Consider the following 12,356-nt stretch of genomic DNA (forward strand, 5'->3'; position numbering starts at 1 on the left):
CTGCAATAACGATATGTGTGCATGTGTCTTTATAGTAGAATGATTTATAATCCTTTGTGTATATACCCAGTAATGGAACTGCTGGGTCAAATGGTATTTCTGGTTCTAGATCCTTGAGGAATCACCCCACTGTCTTCCACAATGGTTGAACTAATTTATACTCCCACCAACAGTGTAAACGCGTTCCTATTTCTCCACATCCTCTCCAGCATCTGTTGTTTCCTGACTTTTTAATGATCACCATTCTAGCTGGCATGAGATGGTATCTCACTGTGCTTTTGATTTGCATTTCTCTAAAGACCAGTGATGACGAGCTATTTTTTCCATGTTTGTTGGCTGCATAAATGTCTTCTTTTGAGAAGTGTCTGTTCATATCCTTCACCCACTTTTTGTTTTTTTTTTTTTTTTGTATATTTTTGTTGAAGTTCCTTGTAGATTCTGTATATTAGCCCTTCATGAGATGGACAGATTGCAAAAATTTTCTCCCATTCTATAGGTTGCCTATTCACTCTCATGATAGTTTCTTTTGCTGTGCAGAAACTCTTTAGTTTAATTAGATCCCATTTGTCAATTTTGGCTTTTGTTGTAATTGCTTTTGGTGTTTTAGTAATGAAGTATTTGTCCATGCCTATTCCCTGAATGGTATTGCCTATATTTTCTTCTAGGGTTTTTATGGTTTTAGGTCTTAAGCTTAAGTCTTTAATCCATCTTGAGTTAATTTTTATATAAGGTGTAAGGAAGGGGTCCAGTTTCGGTTTTCTGCATATGGCTAGCCAGTTTTCCCAGCACCATTTATTAAATAGGGAATCCTTTCCCCGTTGCTTGTTTTTGTCAGCTTTGTCTAAGATCAGATGACTGTAGATGTGTGGCATTATTTCTGAGGCTTCTGTTCTGTTCCATTGGTCTATATATCTGTTTTGGTACCAGTACCATGCTGTTTTGGTTACTGTTGCCTTGTAGTATATAGTTTGAAGTCAGGTAACATGATGCTTACAGCTTTGTTCTTTTTGCTTAGGATTGTCTTGGCTATATGAGCTTAGTTTTTTTTTCCATATGAAATTTAAATTAGTTTTTTTCTAATTTTGTGAAGAAAGTCAGTGGTAGCTTGTTGGGAATAGCATTGAAGCTACAAATTACTTTGGGCAGCATGGCCATTTTCACAATATTGATTCTTCTTATCCATGAGCATGGAATGTTTTTCCATTTGTTTGTGTCCTCTCTTATTTCCTTGAGCAGTGGTTTGTAGTTCTCCTTAAAGCGGTCCTTCACATGCCTTGTAAGTTGTATTCCTAGGTATTTCCATTTTATTTTATTTTATTTTCTTTGTAGCAATTGTGAATGGGAGTTCACTCATGATTTGGCTCTCTGTTTGTCCATTATTGGTGTATAGGAATGCTTGTGATTTTTGCACATTGATTTTGTATCCTGAGCCTTTGCTGAAGTTGCTTATCAGCTTAAGGAGGTTTTGGGCTGAGACGATGGGGTTTTCTAACTATACGCTCATGTCATCTGCAAACAGAGACAATTTGTCTACCTCTCTTCCTATCTGAATATCCTTTATTTCTTTCTCTTGCCTAGTTTCCCTGGCCAGAACTTCCAATACTGCGTTTAATAGGAGTGGTGAGAAGGCATCCTTGTCTTGTGCTGATTTTCAAAGGGAATGCTTCCAGCTTTTTTCTAGTGAGTCTTTGTGTGTTTTTGGTATCAGGGTAATACTAACCTCATAGAATACATTTGGTAATATTGCTTCCTCCTCTATTTTTCAAAATAGTGTGAGTAGGATTGATTTTAGTCCTGCTTTAAATGTTTTATAAAATTCAGGAGAAGGCCGGGCGCGGTGGCTCACGCCTGTAATCCCAGCACTTTGGGAGGCCGAGGCGGGCGGATCACAAGGTCAGGAGATCGAGACCACGGTGAAACCCCGTCTCTACTAAAAATACAAAAAATTAGCCGGGCGCGGTTGTGGGCGCCTGTAGTCCACTGCACTCCAGCCTGGGCGACAGAGCGAGACTCTGCTAAAAAAAAAAAAAAAAAAATTCAGGAGAAAAGCCACTGGGTCCTGGACTTTTCTTTGCTGGCAGACTTTTTATTATGGCTTTGATCTCATTCCTTGTTATTGGTCTATTCAGGTTTTGGATTTTTTTATGGTTTAGTCTCAGTAGGTTGTATGTTTCTATGATGTTTTTCATTTTTTCTAGGTTTTGCAATTATTGGCATACAGTTGCTCGTAGTAGTCTCTAATGATCCTTTGAATATCTGGGGTATCAGTTGTAATGTCTCCTCCATCTGTGATTTTGTTTATTTAGTCTTCTCTGTCTTATTCTAGAAACACTCTACGTCAGAAGGGAACTCTGACCCAGAATGTTAGTCTGACTAAAAGTCTGTCAATTTTGTTTATCTTTTCAAAGAGCAACTTTTTATTTTATTGATCTTTTGTATTTTTTCCATTTCCATTTCATTTATTTCTGCTCGAATATTTAGTATTTATTTTCTTCTACTAATTTTTTGTTTGGTTTGCTCTTGCTCTTCTAGTTTTTACAGATGCATGGTTAGGTTTTTTATTTGAAGTTTTTCTATTTTTTTGTTGTTGGTGCTGATTGCTATAAACTTTCCTCTTAGTACTGCTTTCACTGTATCCCACAGGTTTTAGTAAGTTGTGTTTCCATTTTCTTTTATTTCTAGAAAATTTTAAATTATCTTCTTAATTTATTCATTGGCTCACTGGTCATTCAGGAGCATATTATTTAACTTCCAGGTGTTCATGTAGTTTCCAAAGTTCCTCTTGCCGTTGATTTCCAGTTTTATACCATTCCTAGTCACAAAAAATACTTGATGTGATTTCAATGTTTTTCTGAATTTTTTAAAACTTGTTTTGTGGCCTAACATATGGTTTATCCTTGAGAATGATCCAAGTACTGAGGACAAGAATGTGATTCTACAGCTGTTGTCTAAAATGTCCTGTAAATACCTATTAGGTCCATTTGGTCTACAGTGCAGATTAAATCCAATGTTTCTTTGTTGATTTTCTGTCTGGATTATCTGCCCAAAGCTGAAAGCGAGGTGTTGAAGTCTCCAGCTATTATTGTATTGGGATTTATCTCCCTCTTTACCTCTAGTAATAATTGTTTCATATATCTGGGTGCTCCAGTGTTGGGTACATATACACTTACGATTGTAATATCCTCTTGTTGAATTGACTCCTTTATCATTACATGGTAACTTTGTCTCTTTTTATATATTTTGTCTTGGAATCTATTTTGTCGGATATAAATATAGCCAGTACTCGTGCTCTTTTTTGGTTTTGATTTGCATGGAATATCTTTCCATTCTTCTACTTTCAGTCTATGAGTGTCTTTAAGGGTGTTTCTACTGTGGCTGAGCTGGCAGCCAACCCACGGGACACAGTTCTTCTGTATTAGTCTGTTCTCATGCTGCCATAAAGAACTGCCCAAGACTGGGTAATTTTTTAAAGAAAAGAGGTTTAATTGACTCACAGTTCTGCATGGCTGGCAAAGCCTCAGAAAACTTAAAATCATAGTGGAAAGCACCTCTTCACATGGCGGTAGGAGAGAAGTGAATGAATGCCAAGCGAAGGGGGAAGCCCCTTATAAAACCATCAGATCTCACTAGAACTCACTCACTATTATAGAACAGTATGGGGGAAAACTGCCTCTGTGATTCAATTACCTCCCACTGGGTCCTTCATGTGACTCATGGGGATTATGGCATTACAATTCAAGATGAGATTTGGGTGGCGACACAAAGCCAAACCATATCATCACCTTCCTACTATTACCTCTCCTTTGCTCATGCAGAAGTAGTCACTCCTCATGGCCACCACTGCTCCAGGCCCACAGTGAGTACCGCCTGGCTACTGCCAATGTTCACTCAAAGCCCAGGGGCTCTTCAGTCAGCTTGTGGTGAATGCTGCCAGGCCTGAGTCTCTCCTTTTAGGGCAGTGTGCTCTCCTGTGGCCCAGGGTGGGCCCAGAAATGCTATCCAGGAGCCAAGGCCTGGAATCAGGAACCTTAGGAGTTCACTTTGCACTCTACCCAACTGTGGCCATGCTGGTACCCAAGCTGCAAGACACAGTCCCCTTTATGCTTTCTTCTTCTTTCCTTAAGCAGAAGGAGTCTGTCTCCATGGCCACCACAGCTGGGAATGTGCTATGTCATTCTTGAAGCCAGCATGGCCCTGGATTTCACCCAAGTCCCGTAGTGATTACTGGCTGGGTACCACTGATGTTTATTCAAGGCCCAAGGGCTTGTTAGTCAGCAGGTGATAAATCCTTCCAGGACTGGGCTCTTCCTTTCAAGAAAGTTGGTTCCCTTCTGACCCAGAGTGTGTCTAGAAATGTCTAGGAGCTAGGTCCTGAAGGAAGGAAACTCTTGAAGCTATGATCTGCACTGCTTAGGGTTAAAGGATGGGTGATGCAAGTACTCTCTTGACAGCCCCAGCTGGTGTCTCACTAGGTAGCACCACCCTAAGTCTACTGGCTCCAAGCCCAGCACAGCACCAGGACTTGCCCTGGAATCATAGTCCTTATGCCCTAGACTGTCTTTCAAGTTTATTTAGGACCCCATAGCACTTTAGCCCATGTTGGTGGGGCTAGCTGAAACTCAGATTCTGACCACTGGGTTGGACACTTCCTGTCTGGCTAGACCAGCCCTAGCCAGACGGGAAGTGTCTGTTGGTGGGCACTAACTGAATCCTGCCTTATGTTGCTTTCTGCTGTAACAGAGGAGCACTGAGTTCCAATGCAAAGTTCCACAGTCATTGTGCTCTCTCTTTCCCAAGCACACAGATTCTCTCTAGAGGTGACACAGTCACTGCCAAGGGATGGGGGAGAAGTGGTATCCGCAATTCAAGTCTTTCGTACCCTTTCCAGTGCCTCTTTCCCTGATATGATGTTAAAACTAGGTACTTTGATAGAACACCTGTTTTTTGCTTTTTATAAAGTGCTTTCTTGTGTAGATAGTTGTTCAATTTGGTGTTTCTGTAGCAGGGATGATTGCTGGAGAGTTCTATTTCACCATCTTGCTATAGCAATTAATACTGTAGAAATATTTATTGAGAATCTAACTATCAATATAAATGGTGTTTAATATAAGAATACTGCATATAAATCTGATTTTGTTGATGCTTGTTATCTACACAGTGATAAATCCTTCAAAGTTAAAAGTAAAGAACACCAATAATGCAACTTGCCTTCACTCTTTCCACTTGAGTATTATTCTACTTCAATATCATTCTGGTAGGATAGAAAGTCTGTTTAATTGCTTCCATTCTCTAAAGTCTCTTTCTCCTCTTTCCACAATTCAGTTCTTCTATTAAATGTGCGAATTTACTTAATAATAGAGTTGTCCCTTGAACAAGGTGGGTGTTGCAGGAGCCAACCCTTCCCTCCACAGTAGGAAATCCATGTATAACTTTTTTCTTCCAGGGCATGGGGTCTTGCTATATTGCCCAGGCTAGACTCAAACTCCAGGGCTCAAGCAGTCCTCCTGTCTCAGCCTTCCAAGAAGCTGGGACTATAGGTATATACCACCAGGTACACACAAAAATTACACATATATTTTGTATGTTATATGTATTCCATATTCTTACAATAAAGTAAGATAGAGAAAAAATGTTATTAAGAAAATCATAGGCTGGGCATGGTGGCCCATGCCTGTAATCCTAGCAGTTTGGGAGCCTGAGGTGGGAAGATTACTTGAGCTCAGGAGTTTGAGACCAACCTGGGCAAAATGGTGAAGCCTCATCTCTACTAAAAATAAAAAAAATTATCCAGGCATAGTGGCAAATGCCTGTGGTTCCAGATACTTGGGAGGATGAGGTGGACGGATCACTACAGCCCAGGAAGTTGAGGGTACAGTGAGCTATGATCGTGCCACTACACTCCAACCTGGGTGACAGAGTGAGACCCTGCCTCAAAACAAACAAAAATACAAAAACAAAACAAAAACAAATGAAGAAAATCATAAGGAAGAGAAAATATACTTACTATTAATTAAGTGGAAGTGGATCATCATAAAGGTCTTCTTGGGCATCATCTTTCTGGAGAGTAGGCTGAGGAGAAGGAGGGAGCAGAGGAGCTGACTTGCTGCCTCAGGGTGGCAGAAGTGGAAGAAAATCTGCATGTAAGTGGACCCACACAGTTCAATCCCATGTTGTTCAAGGGTCAACTGTAGTTATAATTATTGCTAATGCAGCTTTATGACTGTAAGGAGTAAATCAAAACAGTTAATGTCTTACCACAAGAGATTTGTTCATATACAGCTTTTATAAAAGGAAATGCAATATTTTCTGAAATAAGGGTCTAAGGTCTAAAGTCAGATTGTCAATTCAAATTTAGACTTCACTGCTTACTTGGGCAAATTAACTTTTAAACATATTTCATACAGTAGTTTTAAAGATTAAATGAGATAATGTGGCTTAATTGTAGGCAATAATTTTTTTTTTTTTAAAGTTGAAGTAGATTTCTATATCATGGGTAGCCCAGGAATGATATTTTCTCACAACATAAGCCATATTCTTATAATAACAAAGACTCTCTTTCAATAAGTAATAATATATACTACAAGTCTCATTAATTATAGAAAAATGAAGTATTCATAAAAACTTTCCTTAAAAAAAAGTAAATTACCTTTTCAGTAGAGTTAAGAAAATGGGAAATCACTGGTATTCAATTCTGTGGTCTTTTCTCTTTCAGCAAATAAGAACGGCTATACCTTGTCCACCACCACAAGCTGACCCAATGCTACAAGTATTTGGCTCTTTGATACTGCAGACTCTTTTGTTTTTTTTCTTTTTTTTTGAGATGGAGTTTCACTCTTGTCACCCAGGCTGGAGTGCAATGATGCGATCTCAGCTCACTGCAACCTCTGCTTCCCAGGTTCAAGTGATTCTCCTGTCTTAGCCTCCCAAGTAATTGGGATTACAGGCGCCTGCCACCACACCCAGGTAATTTTTTGTATATTTAGTAGAGATGGGGTTTCACCATGTTGGCCAGGCTGGTCTTGAACTCCTGACCTCAGGTGATCCACCCGCCTCGGCCTCCCAAAGTGCTTGGATTATAGGTGTGAGCTGCTGCGCCCAGCTAACACTGCAGACTCTTGATCTCACTGAGGTTATTCTCAACTTGGACCAATTAATGATTGACCTACTTGGTGCAAAACTTTGGTCAGAGAAACTTGGAGCAAATTAGGAGTCAAGTTGTTATCTTTTCTTACCAGTTGACTTAATATCGTCTACCCTAATTAACGGCTCTAAACTTGGATGGCATGAAAATATGCCATTTAAAACTGTAAACTGCCATAGTAATTTTATTACTTTCTCAGATGAATTGGTCAGAACAAACCTTTTAGTCATTAAAGACTTTCTAGAAACTTCAGTTTAATCTCTACTTTTAAAATGTGTGTTCTCAGCACATGATATGTTAATCCTCCCTTAGTCCATAGCACAGGGTGTACGAGTCCTTCCCCAGACTATATAGTCCAGGGTGTACTAGTCCGCAGCTAATGTCTTGAATTATCTTTATTTTAAATAATACAATGTTAAATTGTACTGTATAATGCATTAGTTAATGAATATCCAGGTATTTCAAACAAAAATAAACATTTCTTTGTATTAGTGTTAGAGTTTTTATTTCTCTTTTAATTTATAGAAACTAATATAATGTAAAACAACATAGGCATGAAGCTAATGTTCTTAACAAATGCTCTTGATAAATATTGTGTTTTTTAAATATCATTGAATGATGCTTAGTATTGCATATACAAATACTGTTAAATGCCTAGAACAGATCATCTTGGGCCTAAAAAGAGTTTTCATGTTTGTAAGTACGTATTTTTTTGGAAACAGTTCAATATAATTGTAGACTATATGTAAAAATAGGAGACATAGAAGCTATAGGGAAACTGTTGGATAAGAGACAGGTTTAGGAGTTAAGCCAGAAGTACAGGTGATAGTAGAAGCCATTGATAAGGAACAGGGTTACAGCATGTTTCAGTGATGTTAGCAGGCAGAGGGTACAATTTGCATGGCTGTTTATGATAAGAAAAATCTATGTAATGGGCAACATTTTGAGATTCAGTTCTGAAGGTTATCAAAAACTAATTAATGATTTTGATGATAATATTTAGTTACCATTAAGCATATGACAAAGATTTTAAAGCAGTCATTACAAAAATGTTTTAATGAGCAATTATGAATGTGTGAAACAAATAAAAAAAGGAAAGCCTCATAAAAAAATAGAAAATATAAGAAAAAACCCTATGAAAATTTTAGACTTGAAAAATAAAGTAACCAAAATAAAAATCTCCAAAGATGGACTTAACAGCAGAATGGAGGTGACAGAAAAAAGTCCCAATGAACTGGAAGATAGAACAATAGAAACAATCCAACCTGAACAGAGTGAAGTAGACTGAAAAAATGAACAGAGGCTTAGAGACTTGTAGGACTATAACCAAAGGTTGAATACTCCTGTCAGTGGAGTCCTGGAAAGCAGGGTGAAAGGTCAGGGATGAATAAGTGCTTGAAGAAATAATGGTTGAAAACTCCACAAATTTGTCCAGAGAAATAAATTGATAGATTAAAGAAGCAGAACAGACCCCAATTGGATAACCACCCATCCAAAACGAATGCACATCAGAACACTCGAACATCTGAAAGACAAAAAAAATTCATGAAGGGAGCAAAGAAAATGACACCTTATCTATTCTGTCTATATAAAACAATTTTTTTTGAGACGGAGTTTTGCTTTTGTTGCCCAGGCTGGAGTGCAATGGCGTGATCTCGGCTCACTGCAACCTCTGCCTCCTGGGTTCAAGTGATTCCCCTGCCTCAGCCTCCTGAGTAGCTGGGATTACAGGCATGTGCCATTACGCCTAGCTAATTTTGTATTTTCAGTCGAGATGGGGTTTCACCATGTTGGCCAGGCTAGTCTCGAACTCCTGACCTCAGGTGATCCACCCTCCTCAGCCTCCCAAAGTGCTGGGATCATGAGCACTGCACCTGGCCCTGTCTGTATAAAACAATTTGAATGACAGTGGATTTCTCATCAGAAGACATGGAGGCCAAAGGGAAGTGGCATCATATTTTTCAAGTGTTTATCCTACAACCAGCCAAAATATTCTTCAGGAATTAAGGGGAAATCGATCAAGACATTCTTGCTTTTTTTTTTTTCTTTCGGATAGGATTTCTGTTGCCCAGGCTGGAGTGCAGTGGCATGATCTCAGTTTGCTGCAACCTCTGCCTCCCAGGTTCAAGCAATCCTCCTGCCTCAGCCTCCTAGTATCTGGGACAACAGGTATGTGCCACCACATTCAGCTAATTTTTTGTATTTTGTTGTTGTTGTTGAGACAGGGTTTCACCATGTTACCCAGTCCAGTCTCGAACTCCTGGACTCAAGTGATCAGCCCGCCTCAGCCTCCCAAAGTGGTGGGATTACAGTTATGAGCTACTGTGCCTGTCCTCAGGACATTATTATATGAGGAAAATGAAGAAAAGCTGTGGCTGGCACACCTATTCTAAAATAATAGCTTAAAAGAAGTTCTCTAAACAGAGACAAAATGATAAAGGAAAAAAAATCTTGGAACAAGAATAACTTGGCAAACAAAATATACTAAATAAAATAAGCTTTCCATGTCATCTTGAGTTACTGCATTAAGTTTGAGGTTTAAACCATAATGATAACAGTCTGATGTGTTTTTAACTGTATGTAGAGGAAATATCTAAAACAATTATATTGCAAATGGGGAAGGATAAAGAGGATAAAAGTTTCCATATTTTATTTGAAATAGTTAAAATAACAGTAGTATAGTGTGACTAGTTATGTATATATAGTGTAGAACCTAGCACAACACCCAATCTACTCAATCCCTTACAGAAAACAGAAGAGGAGGAAACAATTTCCATTTTGTTTTATGAAGTTAGCCTGATACCCAAAACAGGCAAAGAAAGAATACAGCCAATATCACTCTTGAATATAGATGCAGAAGTCCTTAACAGAATATTAGAAAAAAGAATTCAGCTCTTCCTTCCTGTAGGAGACAGCTTTTTAAAATACTCAGCTATTTGTAAAAAGAATGACGTACCATGACCAAGTGGATTATGTCAGAGACGCAAGATTGTCTCAACTATTGAAAATCAATCAGTATAATCAATCATATTAACAGGGAAAATAAGAAAAATCACATAATCATGTAAATTAATACCAAAAAAACATTTGACAAGCTTCAACACCAATTCATCACTCTCAGAAAAATTGGAGAGGAAACTATCTCAACTTGATAAAAAGCATTTACAAGAAACCTCTATAGCTGGAGATGGTGGCTCACGCCTACAATCCCAGCACTTTGGGAGGTAGAGACAGGCGTATCACCTAAGGTCAGGAGTTTGAGACCAGCCTGGCCAAAATGGTGAAACCACGTCTCTACCGAAAATACAAAAATTAGCCAGGCAAGGTGGCATGCACATGTAGTCCCAGCTACTCGGGAGGCTGAGGCAGGAGAATCTCTTGAACCAGGAAGTTGGAGGTTTCAGTGAGCCAAGATCACACCACTGTACTCCAACCTGGGTAACAGAGCAGGATTCTGTCTCAAAAAATAAAATAAAATAGCCAGGCACGGTGGCTCACGCCTGTAATCCCAGCAATGTGGGAGGCCAAGGCAGGTTAATCATGAGGTCAGGAGTTTGAGAACAGCCTGGCCAACAATGGTGAAACCCTGTCTCTACTAAAAATACAAAAAATTAGCCAGGCGTGGTGGTGGGTGCCTGTAATACCAGCTACTTGGGAGGCCGAGGCAGGAGAATCGCTTGAATCCAGGAAATGGAGGTTGCAGTGAGCCGAGACTGCGCCACTGCACTCCAGCATGGGCAACAGAGTGATTCTCTGTCTCAAAAAATAAACAAATAAAAGTAAAAAATAAAATAAAATAAACCTTATATATAATATTATATTTAATGGTGAAAGACTAAATGCTTTTCTCCTAAGATCAGGAACAAAGCAAGGATGTGTGTTCTCACCGCTCTTCTTCAACATATTGCTGCAACTCCTAGCCAGTGTAATAAATCAAAACCAGGAAATAAAAGGCAACAGATCAGATAGGAAGAAATAAAAGAGTTCCTTTTGCAGACTGCATGGTTGTTTACATAAAAAATTCAAAACAATTTACAAAAAAACTGAATACAATTGTACTTCCACATGCTAGCAACAAACACGATCACTAAGATTAAAAATACAATACGATTTACATTCACTCAAAAAAAAAAAAAAAGTGAAGAGGCCGAGCGCAGTGGCTCAGGCCTGCAATCTCAGCACTTTTGGAGGCCAAGGCAGGTATATTACCTGAGATCAGGAGTTCGAGACCAGCCTGGACAACATGGTGAAACCCCATTTCTACCAAAAATACAAAAATTAACCAGGAATGGTGGTGGGTGCCTGTAATCCCAGCTACTTGGATGGCTGAGGCAGGAGAATCGCTTGAACCTGGGAAGCGGAGGTTGCAGTGAGCCAAGATTGTACCATTGTACTCCAGCCAGAGTGAGACTCCATCTCAAAAAAAAATTTTAAAAGTGAAGAAATATTTAGGTGTAAATTTAATATAACATGTACAGGACTTATATGCCAAAAGTTATAGCATGCTAATGAAGAAATAAAAAGAGATCTAAATAAATGTAGAAAATTGTTAATGTATTGAAAAATTAAGCACAGTAAAGATATCAGTTGACCCCAAATTGATACACAGGTTTAATCAAATTCCTATGAAAACCTCAGCAAGACTTTTTACAGATATAGACAAGATTATTCTGAAATGTATACAGAAAGGCAAGAAACAAAAATAGCTACAACAATTTTGAAAAAGAAGAATAAAGTAATCCGATTTCAAGACTGGTTGTATAGCTACAGTAATCAAGACTATGTAGTATTGGCAGAGAGATAAACACTTAGATCAATGGAACAGAACAAAAAAATCCAGAAGTAGACCCACGTAAATATGCTCAAGTGATCTTTGACTAAGGTGCGAAAGCAATTCGATGAAGGAAAGATAGCCTTTTTAACAAATGATGCTGGAGCAATTGGACATCTGTATTTCCATAGGCAAAAAAAAGAAAAAAGAAAGAAATTCTATGTAATCTCATACCTTCAACAAAAATTAACTCAAAAATGGAGCATAGACTTAAATGGAAAACTAAAAAACTTTTAGGAGAAAATCAAAGAAAATCATTGGGCTCCAGGGCTAGTCAAAATGTCCTTAGACTTGACACCAAACTTGTGATCCACAAAAGCAAAAATTTATAAATTGGATCTCATCAAAATTAAAAACTTTGCTATTTGAAACACCTTGTTAAGA

This window comes from Papio anubis, chromosome 10 (assembly GCF_008728515.1).
Source record: "Papio anubis isolate 15944 chromosome 10, Panubis1.0, whole genome shotgun sequence".
Lineage (NCBI taxonomy): Eukaryota > Metazoa > Chordata > Mammalia > Primates > Cercopithecidae > Papio > Papio anubis.